At 44.9% G+C, this 24,722-nt stretch overlaps 1 long non-coding RNA gene across 1 annotated transcript; it reads left to right on the forward strand.

Moving 5' to 3' along the window:
- The first annotated feature begins 15,736 nt into the window (after positions 1-15,736).
- LOC125924699 (uncharacterized) lies at positions 15,737-17,047 on the forward strand. Its single transcript, XR_007458524.1, has 3 exons — positions 15,737-15,815; positions 15,951-16,384; positions 16,957-17,047. It is a non-coding gene; the product is annotated as an uncharacterized LOC125924699 (long non-coding RNA).
- Positions 17,048-24,722: the final 7,675 nt, after the last annotated feature.

Consider the following 24,722-nt stretch of genomic DNA (forward strand, 5'->3'; position numbering starts at 1 on the left):
TATTGTCAACAATCAATTATTAATGACTTGGATTTCCCAGATTGTATTTCATGAGCTCATTTTTCTTTTGCTGAGTAAATTATGCTTTTCAGAGACCCTATAAATAGCTAACTTATCTTGCGTGACCTGGAGGGGAAAAAATGGTATAACAGGTAAATATGAAAAGCAAATGTAATCCGACTAGTTCAAGACTAGACATAGATCAAAATATTTCTGAGACAAAAAAAAAAAAAGAAGAAGAAGTTATAGAAAGACGAAGAAAGGACTACATTGTATTGGGAACATAGGTAAACACAAATGTTTGCCCTGATTTTCTTGTTAAAGCATAATTGAACATAATTGAACAGATGAAAAATTTCATCTCATCTGCTGCTGACTTCCTGTCACAGGTTGTATGGAGCTTTTCTCCAGATCCAAAGACAAAGCCCTTTACCAGAAAAACAGAATAATTTTATTTACTTTTTAATATCTTCTATCTCCACTTTTCCCTCATTCACAGAGGTTCCTGCACTATTGTGTGGGGAAAGTTAATACAAAAATACTTGAAACGAAATTAGAAGGTAAATAACAAACTAAGAAAAATATCTGCCAAATAGATGATATCAATACACTTAAAGAACTTTTGAAAACAAAAAAAAGGACAAAAGATCCCATAGAGAAATGGACAAAGGACAAGAAAAAAATAATCCAAAAAGAAAAACTATTAATATATTTAAATCAGCAGTAAAGTCAAATTTAAATGTGAGGTGCTGTTTTTGCTTTGATGTGAGCAAAGATAATTCCCATTCTCAAGAGAGAAATTTGGCAATATAATTTTTTAAATTTATGTTTTCTACTTCCAGAAATTTATTCTAAGAGAATGTTCATGAATATATTCAAAAATTAAGCTGTCAGATGTTCTTTGCATTATTTTAAGTAACAAAATATTAGAAGTGAGCTAAATACCCAACTGTGTAATACATAGCAAAAATTATGAAGCATCATACAAGATATTATGAAGTCATTAAAAAATTCAAAGGATGGTATTTTGTAATAAAAAATACTATCAATTCTATTTTATCAGAAAAAGAAATCGATTTCCAAACAGTTTAGTAAATAATTCCTTATTAAACAAAACACATGAGTATTTTCTAAAGTTTCTATAATGAATATCTATTATCTATTAGTAAGAAAAATATGCTTAAAATTAGGCAGAGTTTAGCTATAATATCATATAAGCACAGTCACTGTCTCTTCACTTTCCCTCCCAACATAAATCCGGACAACTTTACTTGCACTTTGTATAAAGTTTTATTTGTGTATTTTACCTCCGTACTATTCCCTCTTTACATTTGTAATCTTTGTACACATAAGTATTATAATAAAAACTATAATTATGCTGTAGAGAGAGGGCCGATCATTTTAATTTATTTTAGCACTCAGAACAGCTTCTGACGTCAGTAAGTAGTAAATTAATTTTTTTTGGCTTATAGGACTTGACCTCCCAAACTTTGGCTAAGCCCATTCAAACCCAACCTCCTCGTTACTGTCAGCCTATTCTTTCATAAATATCACTGTAACCAGGTAATCCCTTTGCTTATAAACTTAAAGAGCTGTTTCCTCCAAATAAAAGCTAACATCAGGCTAAACCACGTTCTGTTTCATGAACTCTTTTCTTATTTCACTACCGCCCACTTTCATTCATAAATTCCCCAATACATCAGACTAATGGCCTCTCTATACACTAATTCATCACATTCGCTTACATTTCTGGGCTCTCTCTCAGGTACCTGGTTCGCCTGTAATAGTCTCTTCCTCACTGGTTGCTGCCCAAACCATGCTCATTGATCCAGCCTCAGCTTTTCACAATTTCTCCAAATCTTCTTTAATATTCCTTGTTTATCTCTTCCTTCTGCAAGTTCTTTTGGTACCCAGCGTCTGGATGGCAAAAGTTTGTGTGCACGATCCCCTATGTTACTTGGATTTTGTTTTATGTTTCTTGCTCATGTTCCTCAAACTCAAATATCAACTTTCATCATAGACACTATAGTTCATAGTTTGTTTGTATCCCACATAATGCTTGACACAATGGTGACCACAAAGGAAGTATATATAAATATCCTTTGATTGGTAATGAAACGCAATGAATGTAATATAAAATAAATTTGCTGCCAGTACTTGGAGCCCTGCTTTTTAGCTAAAGCTCCTTATTTTCTTCCCCAAAGTTTATTTATTTATTTTGAGAGAAAGAGAGCACACGAGTGAGGGAGGGGGAAAGGGTTAGAAAGAATCCCAAGCGGGCTCGCGCACTGTAAGCACGGAGCCCCGCATGGGGCTTGAACCCACGAACCATGAGATCACGACCTGAGCCGAAATCAAGAGTCAGATGCTTAACCGACTGGGCCACCCAGGTGCCCCTAAAACCCCCTAAATAACAAATTCATATCAGCCTAGTTATCAGAATCCTAGGAACTTTGTGTGGCTCCAGGTCGCCCAACCTGAGGCAAGAACTCAAATCCAAATCAGAGGATATGTTCTAGCACGAGATTCTGTATCCCTCGTCATCCCAACACTTGCCATCCTTCTCCGTTATTTCAGTGTTCACAGCAGAGACCCACCCATGTCCCGGTCCCTTGGCACTTGACTTCATCGCCTCTAACATCTTCCTCCTCTTAGCGGTCCACTCCCAAGGACACTCTCTTCGCTCCATTATGTAGTGAAGGTTTTCCACCTGCAGAATAAGATTTCCGATATTCCTCAGGATAACCCTGTCTTCACAGCCTCTTTGTTTAACTAACCTCCTATACTTAACTCTTTGTTCCCATCAGCCTGCCAGCACTACGGCTTTATTTCTCCCCACCCGAAGTGCCCTTCTATTCCCTTTTCTCTTCATCCATCTTACTTCTATTGTCTCATCATTTCACCTTCCTTTTTGGCAACGTTGTTGGCCCTCTACCCTTCAGGGCTTGGCTCTCCCCCACAAATGTCACACACTGCAGGCCAGAACACGGGGACCGAGGGCCTGGTAAGTTGCACGCTGACCCTCTGGGACTCTCAGCCTCGCCCCGAGTAGCTGCTTGTTCCCTGCCGGGCTGCCCACACCGGGACGTGCGCTGAGATGACCTGATCATTGAGTGACGCGGGGAGTTTTGTGGCCGTCAAAGCAGCCTCGACAGCAGATATTGCAGTGGGTTTTCAGGTGCTCAGGGGACCTGCCCACTGCCGCTGACATTCAACATCTGAAAGGCATCACAGTAAGCCCGAAATGCTGCGAAGTGCTTCCCAATGGAGTCGAGAGACTGGTCTCGGTTGAATTGTGGCCGGACAACCCAAGCGGTTCAACGGGCAATTCGGTTGACTGCTCCTCACTTCCGTTGCGAATGGCCAGCAAATCGTCAGTCTTGGACCAATAGATACACTTTCTCCACGATGGCAATAGATGTCTGGGTTTTGCAGCAGAACCGAAGAGAACACACATACAACTGCACAAACTGACACTTATCCAAGAGTCACAGGTGTCTATGTTCATGAGGATCTTAGCAATGACCGCAGAATCCACTGTGATTCTCTGAGTGGCCTCATATTTATCGTCAGCATAGACTGTGCCTCTTACCTAAAAGAAAAAAATGGGAGCCGTAGAATGAGAACTAACACTGCTCTGCTCCAGCAGACCGCACCTGTTGTATCGTGAAGCAGAAGTGACCCTCCACCATCAAAGTCCCTCCACCCCAGGTCTGGATACTGCCCCTCTGCGTGACACTGTTTTCCCCCTCAGTTACGGTAACTTCTGGTTGTCTATCAAGTTCTGCTGGCTTTTTCAAGTCAGTGTTTTTAACTATGCTCACGTGTTTTCCATGCTAAAATGAGAAAAAAGAAAACTCGCCTTTTTAATGTTTCTATTGAGATAAATTCATATAAAAGCCACCCCTTTAAAACATACGATTCGGTAGTTCAGAATATATTTACTGCGTGTCACAAACATCCCAGAAAGTTTCTATCGCTAAAACAGAAGGGTGTACTCATCAGCAATCAGTCTCAATTCCCCACTTTTCCCAATACCACTAATCTACAATCTGTTTCTACAGATTTGTCTATTCTGTATATTTCATACACATGGATTTTGTGTCTGGCTTTCACTTAGCACAATGTTTTCAAGGCCCATCCGTGCTACAACTTGGATCCATGCTTAATTCTTTTTTATGACTGAGTAATATTCCATTGTGTGGACGTGCCACATTCATTTACCCACTGAGCAGTTGATGAAAATCTGGGTCGTTCCCTCATTTAGGCTATTGCAAATAATGCTACTATGAACATTAGTGTACAAGTTTCTGCATAAATGTGTTTTCAATTCTCTTTATACATCCAGGTATGGGATTAGTGTGGCATAATTACGCATTTAACGTTTGAGGAACTGTCCCAAAGTGGCAGATGGCACTAGTTTACATTCCTCTCAGAAGTCTATAAGGGTTCCGGTTTCTCAACATCCTCATCGACACTTGTCATTATCTGGCTTTTGATTCTAGCAATTTTAGCAGGTGAGAGATGCATCTGACTGTGGTTTCGATTTCCATTTCCTAATGTCTAATGATGTTGAGCATCTTTCCACGTCCATACTGATTTTTTGTATAGAATTTATTTAAATCTTTTGCCCATTTTCTTAAAGTTTATTTTTATTTATTTTGAGAGAGAGAGCACACACACGCACACAAGCGAGCAGGGGAGGAGCAGAGAGAGAGAGAGAGAGAGAGAGAGAGAGAGTCTCAAGCAGGCTTTATGCTGTCAGCCTGATGCGGGTCTCAGTCCCACAGACCATGAGATCATGACCTGAGCTGAAATCGAGAGTCAGAGCTTAACTGATTGAGCCACCCAGGCGCCCCCTGCCCATTTTTAAACTGGGTTGACTTCCTATTGTTGAGTTCTAGGAGTTGTTTATATACTCTAGATACAGACCCTTAATCGTTTTTATGATTCATAAACATGTTTTCTCATTCTGTGGGTAGATTTTCAATTTTCTTATTAAGTTTATTTATTTACTTTGAGAGAGACAGAGACAGTGTGAGTGGTGGAGAAGGAAAGAGAGAGGGAGAGAGAAAATCCCAAGCAAGCTCCATATTGCCAGCACAGAGCCCGATATGGGGTTTGAACTCACAAAACCACGAGACCAAGACCTGAGCCAAAACCAAGAGTCAGACGCTCAACCAACTGAGCCACCCAGGCGCCCCAATTTTCAATTTTTTATAGTGTCCTTTATTGCACTAAAGTACTTTTATTTTGATGGGGCCCAACTTTATCAATTTGTTCTTTCGCTCATTTGTGTTTTTCGTGTCATATTCTAATTCAAGATCACATAGATTTATTCGTGTTTCTTTCCAAGTGTTGTATAATTTTAGCTTTAGATTTAGATTTTGGATCGATTTTGAGTTAATTTCTGCATTTGATATGAGGTAAAGGTCCAACTTCTTTCTTTTGCATGTGGATACCGAGGTGTTTCAGCCCCATTTGTTGAAACGATAGTTCTTTCCCCCATTGAATTGTCTTTGCACCATTGTTAAATACCAATTGACCGTAGGTGTATGGTTCTATTTCCAGACCTTAAATTCTTTTTTATTTCTCTATATGTCTATCTTCATACTGTACCACACTGGTTTCATTATTGTAGCTTTGTAGTACATTTTGAAATCTGGAATATGAATTCTCCAGCTCACTTCACTCCTTTTGAAACTGTTTTGACTTCAAGGGCCCGCATATTTTCAGATAAATGTTAGGACAGCTTTTCCATTTCTGCAAAAAAAAAAAAAAAAAAAAAAAGAGGCAATTGAAAATTTGAAAATCTGATAGGAATTGCATTGAACCTTTAGATCAATTTGGGGAGTATTATTCTTAAGAATATTAGCTCCTTCATTTTCAAAGGATAGTTTTGCCAGATTATACATAGTGAGCTCAGGAGAAATCCAAGATGGTCAAGGAAAATAAGAACATAATGTAGCTGTAAGGTACAAGCTTTATTTGGGTGACGTTTGACAGATTAGCCTCAGGGGAAGTGTCTTGTAGCATAAGACCTTACCGAGGCTGCAGGTTAAGGGTCACAGACCAGAATGGAAAAGGATGAGGGAATTCTGGGGGAGAGTGCAATCTCAGAGGGGGATTATATGTCCAGGTGAGGGTACTCGGCAACATGGAGGGAGTCTATGGTTCAGAGAGCTTCTGAGGGTAGCAACAATTTGGGGTCTTTTAGAGCTACTAGGTTTATCTTACATATGGATGGCAAATGTTGGGGATAGTTTCGTAGGGTATGTTATGGAATGGCTAAAAATGGCTAGAAATCCGTTTATTTGGAGCTATAGTCAAAACTATTCGATGCACAAAATTTAAGTTTGGCACCATTGAGATTTGGAGCCAATGGATCCCACTCTGCTATGAAGACGTAAGCAACATCGGGCCAATATGCAGAAGCCACTTTGACTCATTTATGTTGCAACATAGAAATTTCGGTTGACAGTTTCATTTTTCTTTCATCACTTTGAATAAGTCATTTCACTGATTTCTGCCCTCCATGATTTCTGATATAAATTAACTTTAATCTTATTGAGGATCCCTTGAATGTAATGCGTTGATTCTCGCGGCCTTTAGGATCTTCTCTTTGTTATTGGCTTTTGACCCATTGATACTGGTGTGTCTAAAAATGGATCTCTTTGGGTTCATCCTACTTGGATTTGTAAGGCTTCTTGACTGTTTACATGAAGGTTTTTCTTCAAATCTGGGAAGTTTTCAGCCATTGTTTTGTTAAATTCTTTTCTACTTTATTTCTCTCATTCTCCTGGGACTCCCATTATCCACATGTTATTATGCTTGATGGTAGTTGATGGGTCCCCAAGACTTCATTTCTCTTTATTCTTTTTTCTTTGTTTTTGACACTGGGTAATCTCAACTGACCTATCTTTAGGTTCACTGATTCCTTCTTCTGTTTGATTCTGTTGTCAAGACTTTCTAGTGAATCTTTCATTTCACTTTTATTGTACTTTTTAACTTCGGAATTTCTATTTTGTTCCTTTTAATAGTTTTTATTTCTTTATTGATATTTTTCACTTGGCAAGACATTAATACCCTATTTTTCCTTTACTTCTTTAAACACCGTTTCCTTTGTCTCTGTTTTTCTCTGAACATATTTAAAATAACTGATTTAAAATCTATGTTCAAAAGTCCAACATCTTGGCTTCCTCTGGACAGTCTATTGTTTTGTTTTGTTTTGTTTTTACTATGTATGGTCTATACTTGTTTCTTTCCATGTATCTTCATTTTTTGTTTGAAAACTGGATGATTTGGGGGCGCCTGGGTGGCTCAGCCAGTTTCGTATCTGACTCTTGATCTCAGTTCAAGTCATGATCTCATGGTTCATGAGATCAAGCTCCACATCGGGCTCTGCATGAACAGCACAGAACCTGCTTCTGATTTTCTCTCTCCCTTTCTCTGCTCTTGCCCTACTCTTTCTCTCTCTCTCTCAAAATAAATAAATACTCATTTTTTTAAAAAAGAGGGGCACCTGGGTGGCTCAGTCAGTTAAGCTTCCTACTTCAGCTCAGGCCAAGATCTCACAGTTTGTGAGTTCGAGCCTCGTGTCAGGCTCTGTGCTGACAGCTCAGAGCCTGGAACCTGCTTCGGATTCTGTGTCTCACTCTGTCTCTCTACCCCTCCCCATTCATGCTCTGTCTCTCTCTGTCTCTCAAAAATAAATAAACATTAAAATTTTTTTTAATTTTTTAAAATAAACATTAAAAAAATTTTAAAGAAAAAAAAGAAAATTGGATGTTTTTAATATTAGACTATGGCTACTTTGGAAAATCTTCCAGTCTTTGCTGAGGGGCTCTCCGCACAAGTTGGGGTACAACTCCAACACTTAGCCAGATGGTTCACAACTCTGTCTGGCTATTCACTTCCACTTCCACAGAGCCTCAAGGTCAGCCAGAATTGAGAGCAAAGGGTGTTCTCAGGAGTTTCCTGAGCATCAGCACAGCCCTTGGGTATATGCATGTGCTTCTGGAGTCTCAGGAATAGGTTAGAACTTCGCAAACCTCTTTTAAAAATCTCATTCGCCAGGCTTTCCTCCTAAGCTTTTTGCTTAGTCTATTGTTTGCCCGGACTGTTACCTATCACTTTAGGCAGCAGAAACTAACTCGTTGTCTTACACACGTTTTTGAGGAACCTCCCTCGCATAACATCTTTGCTACAAATAACTGAATTTCTTCCTGAATCGGGTTCTTTCTGCTTCCTCCAGCGCAAGGAACGTAGTCTTCGTTTTCAAGGCTACTGCTGAACTGTAGAGCAGGCAATGGGGCATAAGGAAGTGAAGAATCCCACAAAGTTCTCTGCTGTTAGCAAGACTCGGCATTCTTCTTGGATAAGAGTTCCCCAGATCGCTGCAAGGATTTGGTTAAAAATGCTGTTTTTGACGGTTCTTCCAGTTTTGTACTGCTTTTGCTGAGGTTGGCATCCCAGAGTGCCTTCACCATTTGGCCTTTTCAATCACAATCAAAACTCACCGAAAGACTATTCATACTCGTCCAATTTGCTTATCTCCTGCTTCATCTTTGAGCCTCCACCCTCTGGCTCCCACTCCCACCACCGCAGCAAAACCCCTCTTCCTAAAGTCACCAGTGACCGTGAGGTCCAAAATGCAGTTATCCGGCCATTTTCTACTTTTTAACACGTGGTCAATTTTATGCTTCTGCGATGCCTCTCCAAAGACTCGGCTCTTGGTTCAATGTCCGGCACATATTAGGCACTCAGTACTGTGTGTTGAATGAGTGAATGAATGAGATATTTCACCTTTCTTTTTCGCCACTCTCACTCTGATATAGATGCCTCCTCCTTCAACTGGTCCTTTCTTGCCCTGGATGTGCCTCAAGATCCAGTGATAGGCGATCTTCCTTCCTCATACCTACACCCCACTGCTAGGCAATGGCATTGATTTGCAAGCTCCAGCTGTCCCCCACACGCAAACTCAACGCATCAAAACACGATTCACCATTTTCTCCAGTAAACTTGCTTCGTGTCGTGTCCCCCACCACCAGTGGATATCACAACTGCTCATCAGGTGTCTTAGCCAGAAACCTAGAAGGTACCTTTTACTCCCATTAGCCTTCTCAGTACTAACGTTTCTACCAATAACACTGATAGAAATGCTATTAAAGACATCAATTGGTTGAGAAGATATATACATGCACGGGCTATCTACTTTACTTTGCAGCTAAAGCATAAGCTGTCTTCCTAGGAAGCTCCATAAACGCAAAACAAAGCTTATGAGAAGCATATTCTGAAGCAGCAAGTTTCCACTGGAGCTGACTAAAAGAAGAAAAGTAAGGTACGTTCAGATTGGAGACCTTTCAGACATCAACTGACTGGGCACAAAAGTGTCCTGTAAGGATGTCAGATTGGAGGTTAATCTCACTTTAAGAGAAAAGAGGCATTTTGACCTTCCTTACCGAAGAAAAACAGTTAGTTGCTCTCTGCAGGAGCTTCTCTAACCAGAGGATATGGAACCTCGGCTACACATGTTATCTTTGCGAGATATTGGATAGAGCCTGAGCAGAGGGTAGAGGATGAAGACTAGTGAGACCAGAGAATAACCTAGCAACTCAGCTTCTTGGCGAAAAGAACATCCCAGATAAGAAGCTTCTATAAAATTCTATATTAAAGAAAGAAATGTAATATAGCAAAGTTGTGTTTATAGCTCTCACTAAAACATAGCATATTGACGTCACATTTCTTGAAGCTGTATTTCTGCACCAGTTTTTCCATTCTATGTAATCCGTGTGACCAACTTGTGTTATTTAAAATGGCGAAACAATCATATGCTCTATCTTGATGACTATCGGTTTGTTCTATAATACATTGATTTTTTTTTTCAACGAAAATTCAAAGGTGCTCTAGCAGTTGCCTAGGAGACAAGAAAATACAGGATATGATTTGGACAGATTTGTGAATCTAACTCCAAGAATGCTAACATTTCATACCCAAAAGATTAGATAAGATATACTGCTACCCTTTCGCTAAGTGTTTTTCACATTTAGGATCAGCGTTTTATTAAGATTTTGTGAGCTTCTGCTCATCTTACTTGGATTGTTTAAAAAACAAGTAAGGAGGGCACTTATCGCGACGAGCACTGGGTATTGTATGGAAGTGTAGAGTCACTATATTATACATCTGAAACTTAACATTACACTGTATGTTAACTAACTGGAATTTAGATAAAAACTTAAAAAGAACAACAATGACAACAAGCATTAGTGATACCTTAATAAACTAATTAACAAAAAAAAAGCAAGACAATATCATATAAAACAAAATGATAATGTCTTCACTGAGATTAAATAAGGTTTTATTAGAAATCCACTTTGCACACTTTAATTTCAACAATCATCCCGCTAGATTCAACACTTTTTGAAATGTGTTTTGTTATTTATTTTTGAGAAGAGAGAGACAGAGACAGAGCATGAGCTGGTGACAATCAGAGAGAAAGGGAGACCCAGAATCCAAAGCAGGCTCCAGGCTCTGAGCTGTCAGGACAGAGCCTGATGCGGGGCTCGAACTCACGAACCGTGAGATCATGACCTGAGCTGAAGTTGGAACTTTAACCGACTGAGCCATCCAGGCATCCCTCAACAATTTTTCTTGAATCATCTTTTCTAGAGCTAACTCAGTTAGTAACTAAATATAATCACCATGTAATGATCAAAGATGAATCTCAAAGAATTTCTTCCTTTATATCTAAATGACAGATTGACAAGTATTGGAATGGAGTAATAATGGTAGGGGTTAAAGTTTCCTAAATCCTCAAGTCTCCGCCTCTCTTTTATAGACACTTGTGATAGGATTTAGGGCTCCCAAATAATGCAGGATAATCTCCCCCTCTCAAGTCTTAATTTAATCACATCTGCAAAGCAAAACCACATCTTTTTGGCCATATAAGGTAACTTTCACAGGTTCAGGAATTTGTACAAAGATATCCTTTGGGGAGACCATTATTCAGTCTGCCATAGACACTTATGACGTTCTTTGTACCTAATCCATATAAACTTTTGGATGGATTTGAGACAGCCTGATTTAATAGCTGAACGATTCACTCATTTATTTGTTCAACTGGTATCTAGCCAGTACCAACCCTGTGTGAGACATTACACTGAGCTTGGGAACACGTCTGTGGAACAGACAATCATGGTCCCAGCTTGTGGGACGTGAAATTGAAGTCAAGCACTTTCAATGTCATGGCAGTCACACACAGCAGAGCAGTGGTGAGGATTTTCTTTATAATTGGGAAGTGAGGTAAGATGACATATTCTTGGAAATACCAGGGCTTTGAACTGAAGTTCTTGGAAATGTCCAGATGAAGGACTGGAAATGCCCAAGCAAGATAGGTAGGCAAAAAGAGTCTAGCAATGCCCACAACACATCCATGTGCCTGCAAGTAGATTTCTTCTCCACATTCGACTACACATCTCCCTAGAGTACCATGCAGGGACAAAGCCCAGGGCTAATAGATAGAAAAACCTGTGCCAGGGTGTTCGAGATCACTCTGCACTTTATAAGCATTGGGTCTTCAGCTTCTTTTAGACCACTTGTCCTGCATTTTAATAGGTTTTACCATTATCTAGGTGTAGTTAGGCCAACACAGCAGGAGGCAATTGCCATAGAAAAGACAGCTAATTATATTCACAGATTCCAAGAGAGGAAACACATACCATGCCAGGAGTCATGCAGGGAACCCCCAGGGTTGGTCCTCAAGCAGAGGGAGAAACCCTGTACCAGAGCCTTTACTGAAGTTGCCACAGGAAGAAGCAGGCAAGGCAGGCTTAGGGTTGTCTAGTTTGAATAATTTCATTAGGCTTTGGGGTATAGGGGCTGTCCTAATTGTTTGATATCCAGCCCTGGGGTGATTCGGGCAGGTGTATCGTGGCCTGGAGTGTGAGAGCCCAATAAGAGAGGTTGTTGGGGATGTAGACTCTGGATTGGTGAGGTTTGTATTTGAAAAATGTGCCTCCTGGTGTAGAACTCTCCCCAAGGCGGGGGAGGGGCAGAGAGGGAAACCAGAGGCAAAATGACTCAGGCATATTATTGGTTTGTCCTGAACAAGGCATGTCTGGTGTATGTGTGTAGGGCGGCTATTAAAGCATCAAGTTTACAGAAGCTAGAAACAAGATCAATATACCTGCCTGCCAATTCAGGAAACCATGATGTATCTTCCTGTGTCCTCTCTATCACGTTATCTGCTTCTATTCAGTGAGCTACTATCTTTTAAAGGCTACCTTAGGGGCACCTGGGTGGCTGAGTCAGTTAAGTGTCCGACTCTTGGTTTCGGCTCAAGTCCCGATCTCACAGTTTGTAAGTTCGAGCCCCTCATCGGGCTCCGTGCTGACAGTGCAGAGCCTGCTTGAGATTCTCTCTCTCTCCCTCTCTCTCTGTCCCTCCCTGCTTACTCTCTCTCTCAAAAATAAACTTTTTTTTTTAAAGAAAGCTATCTTAGAAATAATATTCAACGATCTGATAGGGGCTACCATTTAATTGTTTTAAAAACATATGAATCCCCAAAGTAGTGGCATCTTACTTGGCTGTTGTTTTTAATTATTATTTGGTTTGGGATATATCGTGAACAATATCTGAAGCCCCCTTCATTCCAGAGTTCTTTGGATCTTATTGGCTGTGTTTGAATCAAGTTGACACAATGACAATATGGGGAACTCATCCTTCTCTTCTTCTAATTTGTCCTTTGAGTAAAAGTGCTGCTTTTTAAGATGGGGACATAATTCAAAATAGGAACCTCTCCCTGGTCTGAGGAGGTAAATAAGAAAGTGCTCTGTAGCCCCAAATAATGTCATGGAGAATGTTTTTTTTTTTAACATCACTTAAAGTCTTGCTGATATGAAATGTCTCATAAACAGCACGATATGAAAACTGACATCTGTTAACCCTTGTGAATCTGACCTTGCAGAGCTCTGCCTTCACAACTCAGCTCGTGGGTGTTTGGAAAGGGTGAAAGGCACATGAGGACATCCTCCCCTTTAACAGATATAGAAAGTTATTTTCCATTCCAACAACAAGAAAATATCAACCCTGCTTTCTGAAGTGATCCAGCGACAGCATGACTCCAGTTAGTTCAATAAGGTACTTATCAAGTTTTGGAGTATTAGTTCCCCAACCCCAGCTAATTATCACCCCACTTGTATGCATTCTCCCCTAACCAAGCAGTGTTGGAGCTAGGGAGGTGTTTGGTATAATTCAGCATGGACTTAGCTGTTTGCTTTAGAGGAGAATGCCAAAATCTAGAAAATAGGAATTGACTGAGACAATGTCATATAGGTAGTTAAGTTCAGGACTTGGAAAAACACAGGAACGGCAGTCGCTTCCTTTCTCTACAGACTTGAACTTAACCCTGACATATACCGAATCTTCTACTTTCTACTTTTGCTCTGATCTGTAGCTCTTAATTCATCATCCAGATGTAGATGCCTTATTTATAGTAAAAGGTATGCTATTTTAGACTATATGTTTGTAAGAAGCAAGAAAATTTTCAATATAACCCAATTTGCGCAGCGCCTAATATTCTTTTCCTTAACTCGTGTATGTAATACTATTTTACTGCATCAATTACATCGTGCTGGCGCTTGAGTGCAAGTCCATTTTAGCAGGAATAACAAATTGTGAGAATTTAAGAAGAATCGGGAAACTGTACTTGATTTCCAATTCCAGACTGTATCTTTGGTAAGGGCTCAGTTTAATATTAAAAGCCAGTATTAGTCCTTTCACCAAAGTGATAATGATCTATGAATTGTGTGTGATGCAGAATTGTAAGGCAGCTTTCATTAAAACAGCTGCGCGGGGCACAGAGCTACCCCGGGATTCGGGGAGCTGGCCCAGCTCTTCTGCACTGGGATCGGAGGGCCACACTTGCCGAGTGGTGTTGACCAATGGAGTAGGAGTGGAGCGGCCCAGACAGAGGGGAGAAGCCTGAGATCACAGCACAGGAAGGCCTGGATGAGAGTCGGAAGTGCTAAACTGCTCTACTCTTGACTGTGAACTTGGGCAAGCCAGCTGTCTCTCTGAGCCGGTTTCATAGGCTAAGTTAGGATGCTACAATCCGATGGATGAAATAACCTACAGTGTTGCTGCAGAAACGGACTCTTGGTTTTGTTCTTTGTCCCCTGAGTGAACAAGCACATATTAGAGACTCCACTACAACAAGAGGAAAGATGAGCCAGTAGGTGCAGACCACCCAGAGACTTCCACTGCGATGAAGAATCTGGCGGAGCACTGCATGTACCTGAACAGCTCCTTGGTCACCCGGCGGGGGGGGCTCCGGGGAACCGGGAGCTGTACCTCCATCTGGAGCATTCTGTGCTACCTGCTGCTGTATCCAGTCATTTCCCTGAGTTTCCTTCGCCGTTAAAGAACATCTACATCTTCCACCTGTCCTTGGCCATTTTGAGGACACATCACCGTTCTGTGGCAATAATAACCACACAGTACCTCCTATCTCCGGCTCTCTGGGAGTCTGAGTCCACTGGGGAAAGAAGACAGTAGATTCAACATGGGACCCAGTAAGTAGCAAGCTATATATGTTTCATGCATAAAGGAAATTAGATAACTTCTTTATGGGAACAAAAATTCACTGAACATTAGAGAAGCATTTCAAATCTTCAGGCGAGTTCACCCTGGATTAATTTGTGGTGCAGAATCTCCCGCGGAGGCTATAGAACACCTGGCAGGGGTGCTCAAGAGGTGAAGCATTGAATGGTGGAGGATGGGTAGGAGAGGGAAGACAGAAGACATTTAGAGATCTTTCAAATCTTTGAGTCGGTGTGTGGGTGGCGGGGGGGGGGGGCCTATGGAAAGGAAAGGGAAGGAAAGAAAACGGAAGGAAGGAAGGAAGGAAGGAAGGAAGGAAACCAACCAGGAAAGACTCAAATTTTAAAAAATGAGCCAACAGCCAGCAAGGAGAAAGCACTTTGCCAAGAGTCCACTGAACAGACGGCACATACTTGCTTGTCATCACCTTTTAGAAACAAGGGTGGCAACAGGCAATTCCGGTCGCAGGTTGGAACGGCCGAGGAGGCTGCCACCAAAGGAACTGAGGGTGGTCCCCCACTTGACCGCCAGCAACCTCTTATGTCTTTGCCAATGGAATCGTCAAGGGCGGGGCTCAGTGACCCTTCCCATAAAAAAAAAAAAAAAAAAAATGAGCGCACCATGTTTTTTGTCAAGCCGGCATCTGTTTCCATGGAAACCTGAAAGACTCTGGAGTCAGCAGCAGAAAACCCTGGGCCTGGATCGGCTTTGCCGTTGGCAACGTCACAGGGCCTCGGCACGTCTGGACCACAGGTTGTCGTTAGAGAGAAACAGCTAGTGACTTCTCTAACACTTCTCCTCCTGTGTTCAGGCTAAATGGCCAGCACGCAACATTCTGACATCCTTCCTTGTTGACATAAACAGCAACGTGCAGGGGAAGAGGCAAGAAGGCAGCCGGCACAGCCCACGATGGGATGGGAGTGGAATCGGGTCTACGCAGCCACGCAGCAGCCCGGGCTGTGGTCCCTTCACCCGCGGCAGCACCGGGAAGCCGTTCGGCAGAGCGCTCGGAGGGGAGTCCGGGTTCGTCCGTTCTGCAAGTAGCCCCACTGTGTGTCGGGGCCCAGGCTGCGCCTGGAGATCACAGCGGTGACCTGAACGAGCTCGGCTTCTTCCGGGTAAATGGGACGCAGCATTCACAAGGAGCTGCAGAAACGCGCTTGGAGTTGCGAGCCGCGGGCAGGGGATCACGAGACGGAAGCGTGGGTGTAGAGCAGGTGGGCGCCGTGACGCGGAGCACATAGGGGAGGACGCCCAAGGGGAGGGACCATCAGGGTGGCATCGCTGCATAGCCACACACCTACCTGTGTGAGCCGCGGGCCGGGGTGGTGACCTACGCCCCTGTTCGGCAGGCGCCCACAAGCAGGAAGGACTATGACGTGCGCAGAGCAATGCTGGTCTAGTGGGAGGGTCACCCTGACGCCTCTAAGCCGGCCCCACTCAGAGGCCTGGTCCTCAGGCCCGGTTCCGACCTCACAGCAGGCGTCAAAATCGGCCCCGCGAACTGCAAGAGAAACCACGCCTAGGTGTTCTTAAGGATCGAGTGCAGATGTACGTAGGTGACAGCTTTTTGACAACCCAAAAAGACGCGATCTTTAAAAAGGAAAGAAAAAAAAAAAAACTGCATGCAAATGCTAGAGATTCTTTGGCTGACATTCGCATCCAAACCCCCCACCTCTGGGTAAGACGTGGCCACCCAGCCCTCCGGATGCCAGCGCCAGCCTTGGGCCCCACAGCACGTCCCGCTTTCCACCCCCAGGCCCTGCTGCTCCTGGCTCTGGCACAGGTGATTTGCTCATTTGAAATGTCGTCTGTTCCCCCAGATGAATTCCCCCTGCTGGCGTCTTTCCCTGCAGCGTCTCCCTCCCTTCTCTGTGCACAGTACTTAGCTCCTGTCTCTCGGGTGACATGCAGGGCACGCTTGGTCCCTGCTGTTTGTCATGGGCTGCATTGTGTCTCCCCAAAATGCATGTGTCAACATCCTAGCCCCAGTCCCGTGGAACGTGACCTCACTTGGAAATAACGGCTGTTGCAGGTGTAATTAGCTAAGACAAGTTCATCGAGATGGGGCCTAATCCAGTCACTGGTGTCCTCATAAAAAGGGAGCGCGTGAACACAGACACACACACAGGGAGAATACCGTGTGAAGGTGAAGGCAGAGATCAGGGTGGTACATCTACAAGATAAGGAACACCCAGGGTGACCAGAAACCGCTAGAAACTAGGCAAGAGGCAGAGCACAGATTTTCCCTCACAACCCGAGAAAGAACCAACCTCGATCTCAGACTCCTGGCCTCCAGGACTGTGAGATAATAAGTGTCTGTTGTCTAAGCCCCACAATCTGTCCGCGTCTTTACAGCGGCCTGAGGGGACCAATCCACTGCTCAGAAACACCCTGGAATGTCACAGGGATCTTAAGGGCTCTTTTGTTTCCGAACTCACCCCTGCTGTGGGGGGAGGAATAAATCCTAATGGGTTTTTTTCAGTCTTTTAGAGTCTGTCCGTGGGATAATTTTTCTTCTGAACATTGGGGAAAATATTTGTGCATGACAAACAGGCTACGTGCGTGGTCACAATTTTTGTAGGGAGGCGACCCTGCTTGCAGCAAGCAGTGCATTTGCAGCCCCGCGGCATGGGTGAGGCAGCTCAGCACAGGAGCAAAAGCACACGGGCCCAGATGCGACGCTCGTGGCTGGCAGTGACGTTGGTTCTGGCCTGAGAGCTCACTGGGCCGTCACGGGAGCATCTCTGTGTGGATCTCCACGGGATTTCTCCACACGCTGTGGGCTCCATTCTCAGAGGAAACATTCCTGGAAACTCAAGCAGATGCTGCATGGCCTCTTATGACCTGATCTCCGGAGCCTCCCAACGCCATGCCCGCTGCATGCTGATAGTCAAGTGCCTGGGAGGAGCCCCCCTGGAGGGAGAAGAACCAGATCCCGCCCTTCCCATGAAGAGCGGAATCGACTTGCAAGGTGTTCGTGGCGGTCACCCCAGAGACCGTCCACCTCTTCCCCTCCGTTGACTGGGGACATTCCCATTTCACAGGGAAATTGCAAGAAATAAACAAGGTAATGTACAGGAAGCTCACTACCTAGTGTCATTTCAGGCAACATCTCTTTTCTCTTCCTGTTTCCGCAGCTCTCAGCATTGCTCAGTCCCTCCTTATCCCCAGGTTAATTACTTCTCCTCTTCCTTGCTCTCAACTCTCTTCCAGGGAGAGCCTACCCACATCCATAGGTTAAGCACCCACTCCATCCCCATAGTGGCTCCCTCAGACTATATCTCCCTCCCCCACCCCTTCTCAAGTCCCACCTCATGTTTCCAGTGGCAAGGTCCCCGGGGCATTCCTCACGCAGATCCACACTCCCCACCAGGTGCCCACCGCACTTGCCCTGCTTGTGACTCTTGACCCAAGCCCTCTTCCGTACTGCCTCCCCAACACTGCCTTCCCCCAGAGCCTCACTGTCTCTCGCCTGGTCTGCCAGGCCCTTCCCTACTGGGCTCCCCATCCTCCATTCCTCCCAACCCATCTTCCCAACTTCTTCCAGAAGGATCTTTCAAGTGCCAAATTTGAGGACTGTTACACCTCTGCTTGAAAGCTTTCGGTGGCTAGCCATTGCCCGGAAGGTAAAGTCCACATCCAAGCTTGACGTGGAAGCAACCAACCAATAAGGAATTGCTCATGTCGTCTCCACATGTCTACCTATGTCTCTGGGCTCACCTTGGCCCCGCCCCTTTTAAGGTTTCAGTTTCAAGGAATTATCAGTGGCCCAGAGCCCCCCGGGGCTTCAGGTCCACGCAAGGTGCCCCTATGCTAATCCTACTGGGTCCATGCAAGGTGCCCCTATGCTAATCCTACTGCATTAACTACATATCAGTCTCCACCATCAAATTCTTAATTTCTTGTTGACGGGGAGGGGGCACTATGTTACTCACACTGGTACCCCCAAGACCTATAATAGTATCTGCTGCACATAGCAGTCACTCTATGAATAGGAGTTAAAGTGAGGGGGGTAGAAATGAATTCGTTGTTTCTGGGCTCTGAAAAAGAAGGAAGGTGCTAGCTCAGAAAGGACTCTTGAGCAGGAAAGGTAATATCGGTGTCTCAGTAAACTTTAACTTAGGTTTCCATTAAAATCCCAACACTTGATTTTTCCTATGCAAGGCAGCTACTAATTTTACCATAATATTTTGAAAATATTCAAGGTGCCACCGTCCCAAATTCTGTACCTTCTGTCCTCTGATTAACGTACAATAAACGTCCCTCAACGTGCCATTTACTTCCCGAGCATAGTTACTGAGGTGCCTTGAGAACAGTACCTGCTTTTCCAGTCTGCTAAGGTAGTATTTAGCAGTTTAATATGGCTTCGTGTTTCTCAACACCTGAGAAACATATTACTGTCGTCAAGACACTGACATTCTTTGGGATTAGCCTGTGAACTGAGATAACCTGGTTTATTATGTACAATCAACCAAAACCAGCTTGGTCTTTAAAACGTTCATCACGGGCTGAATTTGTTCGGTTAGACCTGACCTCAAGTTTACTTTCATCTAGACTGTGCAGAACCAACGTATTGACCAACTGGGCATTCCGTTAAGCCTGGCTCACTCAGGTGACAGCCTTCAGATTTGGAACTGTCCATAGCAGATTATGATGAATTGAGCAGAGCTTAGTAATAGGACGAGCTAGAATGTGAAATCAAACCCGAGGTGCTTCTGAGGGAAGACAAGAGCACAAATCTTCCAAATGAATATTCCAGCACAGCGGGCACAGTCACATAATTCTCAGAGTCTGGTTTGCCAGAGAAAGTCAGCGAGTGGGACTGGTGGCTCATCAATCTTAACCTGGCTCTAATAGCTAAATGGATCTTGAGGGATGTCACATTCAGACCCAAGAAACAAGCACAATCACAGAATGGTTCTCAAAAGACCTGCCAACACCTCCAATTGGATTTAAAAATGAAAATTGGAAAAGAAAAGAAAAGGGAAAAGAAAACGAAGTCGGAAGAACTGATCTAGACTCAGGTTTGAAAACGGCCCATCTTTTACAAAGCTTGATGATTTAAACTGCTTTGGGAAACCGTCGAAGCAGTAAGTGGACGATAAGACAGCCCCGCGTGCTGGGAATAAGCAGAAACCGGGGCGACCACAGAGGTGCTCAAGGGAAGGGTTGCCTGTGGCCCACAGCTCAGTGGGGTCACGGGACAGGGGGAGGCTAGGGCTCAGAGGCCAAAGAGCAAAGCATTCAGACTCAGCAAGCCAAAACCCTGTTCAGGCAAGTATGGGGGTTAAGCCAAGGGATAGGGATGCAGGGAGAGGTTGCTGGTGTTGGAGGCCAGTACAGCGGTAGACAGAAAAGGGTGCCGGTTTCTGGGATTGGGGATTTCTTCTTTCCTAGCAGGGTAGGGGAGGAGGCCAGGGTCACCTCAGGAGGAAGCAGCCAGGGCCAGGCAGAGCTCAGGAGTACTGGGAGGGACCGGGAATTTGGGGATTGTGACTCACCTACCCCGGAGCACTAAAAGCCCCTTGGATACCCAAGCCAGTTTGGCGATTTCAATCAGCTAGCACCTTTCTGCCAGTGACCCCCCCAAATTACTTCCTCCGCCCTGACTACTTCCTTGAGTTTCAGACTCACATACCCATTGCCAACTTGACATCCCCACGGAGACTTCTCGCCCTCACGATAAAGCATGATGACACAGTGAAAAAGAACACGCAGTCCTCCTCCCCGCCCACAAACGGTTCCCACCCCAGTCTTCCTGGTGCATAACCCGCGTCACCGTCACCATGGCAACGACGGGGCTGGGTGTCACGCTGGGCCCCTCCCTTGCTCACCGCCCCACTCTGTCCATCAGCTGCACACACATGTTGCGCCAGAATCAACCCTCGTCCTCCGGTGTCCCCTGCAGTCACCCTGGCCCAGGCCACGTCCACTGCCGCCATATCCATTCTGCCAAGAACACCAGAAGGGATCTTCGACAAACGCAAGCCAGACTATGTTCCTCCCTTGCCCCAGCCCCCCTATAACTTTCCTTTGCCCAGAGAATCACATCCCCCAGGCCTGTCTCACAACCCAAGGTCCACAGGCTGAACAAATGCAGTGCCCTCTTTCCGGAATGTTCTCTGTCAGCCAAAGGTTTTCTTTCTCTCTGTTTGAGTGCCGTCAGCGCAGAGCTCTACGACACAGGGCTCAATCCCAAGAACCATGAGATTCTGACCTGAGCTGAAATCAAGAGTTGGAGGCTGAACCAGCCGAGCCACCCAGGCGCTCCCAGGCCAAAGGTTTTCAAAATAGGTCCCCAACCAGCAGCAAGAGCATGTGCCGGGAGCTTGTCGGCAATGCAGCGTGCTGTTCCAGGGTCCTACCCCAGACTTACTGAGTCAGAAGCCCTACAGCGGGCCCCGCAACCTTGGGCAACGCCTCCCTGTGAGATGGCTGTGCCCCCTCGGGTCAGCACGGGCTGCCTCTCATCCTCCGGTTTCATTCAAGTGCTCCCTCTTCAAAGAGGCCTGACCATCCTGTCCTCATGTGGCCCCCCTCCTGCTCTCTCTCTCCTCCATACCGTATTATGTTATGCCAAGCCCTGGAATTACTCTAAACCTATCTTATCTGGGTTTTGTGTTCGTTTCTTTTCTTCTTTTTTCCATTTTGACGCCAGTTGGGGGACAGTCCCTACTCCCCGCTTTCGAGTGTAGGCTCAGTCAAAGCCCAGGCTTTGTCCCTTGTTCACCATCACCCCCCACACACCTAGAAGGACTCGGTAAGAGCCCACGGGATACCGGAAATCTGGTTCTAAATGCAATGTGCACGGGGCGCCTGGGTGGCTCAGTCGGTCGAGCGTCGGACTTCAGCTCAGGTCATGATCTCACAGTTGCTGGCTTCCAGCCCCGCATCTGGCTCTGTGCTGACAGCTCAGAGCCTGGAGTCTGCTTCGGATTCTGCGTGTCCCCGCCCCTGCCCCGCCCATGCTCTCTGTCTCTCAAAAGTGAATAAACATTAAAAAATAATAATAATAAAATAAAAATAAAATAAATGCAGTATGCACACGACTCGCCTGGGGGTCCTGTTGAAAGGCACACTCTGCTTCATGAGGGTGGGCGGGACCTGAGAGAGCCAACCTGTGCTCCCCTAGCGCAGGGCTCTCGAACTCAGGTGTGCATCCGATTCACCTGGAGGTGACAACACTGACAGATGGCTAAGCTCAGCGGGGGGGCCCCCCGGCATGTTGCACCACTAACGGGACCCCCCACCGGTGAGGTCAGGTCGACATTGCTGGCCCTGGGACCACAGATGGAGCATCAAAGCTCCAGCCTAAGCCACCCCAGAGGAGGTGAGCAGTGCTGGACCTCACCAGCCAGGAGAGCTGACGTCCCCACAGCCTCCTGGGTTCAGCCCTCATGGAGCAAAGAAAAAGCAGCACCCCTGGGGGGGGACGCCCAGGAAGCTGGAGACTGCGAGGAGGGGTGGCCCATGATGGGGAGTGACACCCACATGCTGGGCACACGCGCACACCCATCATCAGCCCGGTGTGGCTGGTCCATGAGGCAGAGCATGGGGCGTCCCATGGAACCCCACCAGAATTCCACAGAAGAGTCGAGTGGGGCTCTGTTGGAAGGAGCTTTCCTATCAAGTTGAGGTGTTTGGTTAACAAGTAAAGGGGAGGCTCCGAAGCATCTGAGGTGACTCTGGGTTTGGAAAGATCACTTCAGGGAGAGAGAGGCCACAGACCATAAGGAGTAACAGACGCAAACTTTCGGATGAATCTTTATAAAAGAACTGTTTGATCCTAATACAACGGTTTGGGAAGTTTAGATTTTTATTTATCGCATTTGTTTAAAGCCGTAATGGGCATGCATTCCATTCTAATCTAAGAAAGAAAGAAAGAAAGAAAGAAAGAAGAAAGAGAAAGAAGAAAGGAGAGAAAGAAAGAAAGAGAAAAAGAAAGAAAGAAAAAAAGAGGAAAAGAAAGAAAGAAAGAAAGAAAGAAAGAAAGGAAGGGAGGAACTCAACTCAATATGTGTTTCATTTCAGCTAGAAAATGTCATTATGAAAATAGCAGTGTCCTGTCAGAGTCCGTGGGCAAATCACAGACACGCAAACGGTCTCATCTCAGAAGATTGACTTTGTTTATTTAAGGTTTTCACCGCTCACAAGGGCTCACCGAGAGCAGGCAGCGGGAAACGGAGACAGAAAATTTCCAGGGCTTGGGTTTTTTGGTTTTTTTTTTGACTCTGTGAAATGTAGAAATTACATTTTAGAGTGAAATTGAAATTATACAATAAATGTCATCCAAACTCCACGAAGGCCTGAACAATGGAAAAGTACAGGGAAAGAGACGATGGAGAGAGAGAGAAATAATGGTTGTGCACCGTCTGAAACCACAGACGCTTCTTTCCTGATAAATAAAACCATAAAAGGCCTTATGTAATTTAAAAAATGTTTTCATTAATTCTGGGAGTCCTCCAAATCTTACCTCCATCCACTAGCATGGTTAGAACTTTTCTACGTGGGCTCAGTTCATTTTCTTTCTGGGTTAAGGCCAGGACCAGGCTGACAGCCCCGTTCTCTGCGGCTGTGGGTGCCCCTCCCTCGGTAGGAGAATGTCTGTCATCAAATAGGCGTGGAGGGTGACGTTTACCTCACTGAACTGTTTTGGCATTTTCATAGGCCATGTATTTATGTATCACTTTGTAAAGTGTGCAAACAAATATAACTCCAGGTTATTTTTTGATGATAGCGTAGCACTTAACAAGTTTTGTAAAAATAATTTTTTTGACATTTATTTATTTTTGAGAGACAGAGAGAGACAGAGCACAAGTTGGGTAGGGACAGAGTCCAAAGCAGGCTCCAGGCTCTGAGCCGTCAGCACAGAGCCCGAGGCGGGGCTCAAACCCACAAACTGCGAGATCATGACCTGAGCCGAAGTCGGACGCTCAACCGACTGAGCCACCCGGGCACCCCTTAATGTTTATTTGTGACGGGGGGGGGGGGGGGGGAAGAGAGAGAGAGGGAGACAAATAATCTGAAACAGGCTCCAGGCTTTGAGCTGTCAGCACAGAGCCCGACATGGGGCTCAAACCCACGAACTGTGAGATTGTGACCTGAGCGGAAGTCAGACACCCAACCTACTGAGCCACCCAGACGCGCCTCACTTAACAATTTTGTATTATTTGCTGGCCCAAGACTGCGAGCTTACAAAGGGCAGAGGCGGTAAGTTTCAGTTCTGTATCCCCCGCCCTTGGCGTATTGCCAGGCACATAGTAGGCACTCAGCAAATACTTGATGAATGGATAAACGCATTGTTCCGACAGGGCCTCAGATTCATCACTGCAAATGTAACCTAGAAATCATTGTACGGACCTGTCAGCAGCTGCTCAGGGTGCCTGGGTGGCTCAGTCGGTTGAGCGTCCCACTTTGGCTCAGGTCATGATCTCTTGGTTTGTGAGTTCGAGCCCAGCATCGGTCTCTGTGCTGACAGCTCAGAGCCTGGAGCCTGCTTCAGATTCTGTGTCTCCCTCTCTCTCTGCCCCTCTCCCACTCATGCTCTCTCTCTCTCTCTGTCAAAAATAAATAAACATTTTAAAAAATTTTTTAAATAAATAAAAGGTGTTACTGTCTTCTAGCTGGTGATAAAGGAAATTTCCAACTTTAAGGATTATGGATCCTATTCCTGGGCTCCCAGGGAAGCTATAGTTTAAATTCTGCCAAAGTCAAAACAACTTGACCAAACTTCAAAGCATGGGTCTATTTCTGCCCCAAGCACACCTTGGACACTTGCTTTATTACCGAATAGCATAAAAGAAACATTTCAAACATAAACATGAGAGTAAAACCTCCCTAAATTCCTGTAAGATTGGAGCCATGCAGCACTGCACATACTAAAAGCACAAGATAAAGTCTGTAACTTTCTGGAATGTCTTTTGTCATGACAACTTGTAACTTTATGTAAAAAATAAAATATATCGGGGCACCTGGGTGGCTCAGTCGGTTGGCCATCTGACTCTTGATTTGGGCTCAAGTCATGATCCCAGGGTCGTGGGATGAGCCGGGTCAGGCTCCCCACCGAGCATGGAGCCTGCCTGGGATTTTGTCTCTCTCTGTCCCATGTCCCACCTCTGCCC

Source organism: Panthera uncia, chromosome F2 (assembly GCF_023721935.1).
Source record: "Panthera uncia isolate 11264 chromosome F2, Puncia_PCG_1.0, whole genome shotgun sequence".
Lineage (NCBI taxonomy): Eukaryota > Metazoa > Chordata > Mammalia > Carnivora > Felidae > Panthera > Panthera uncia.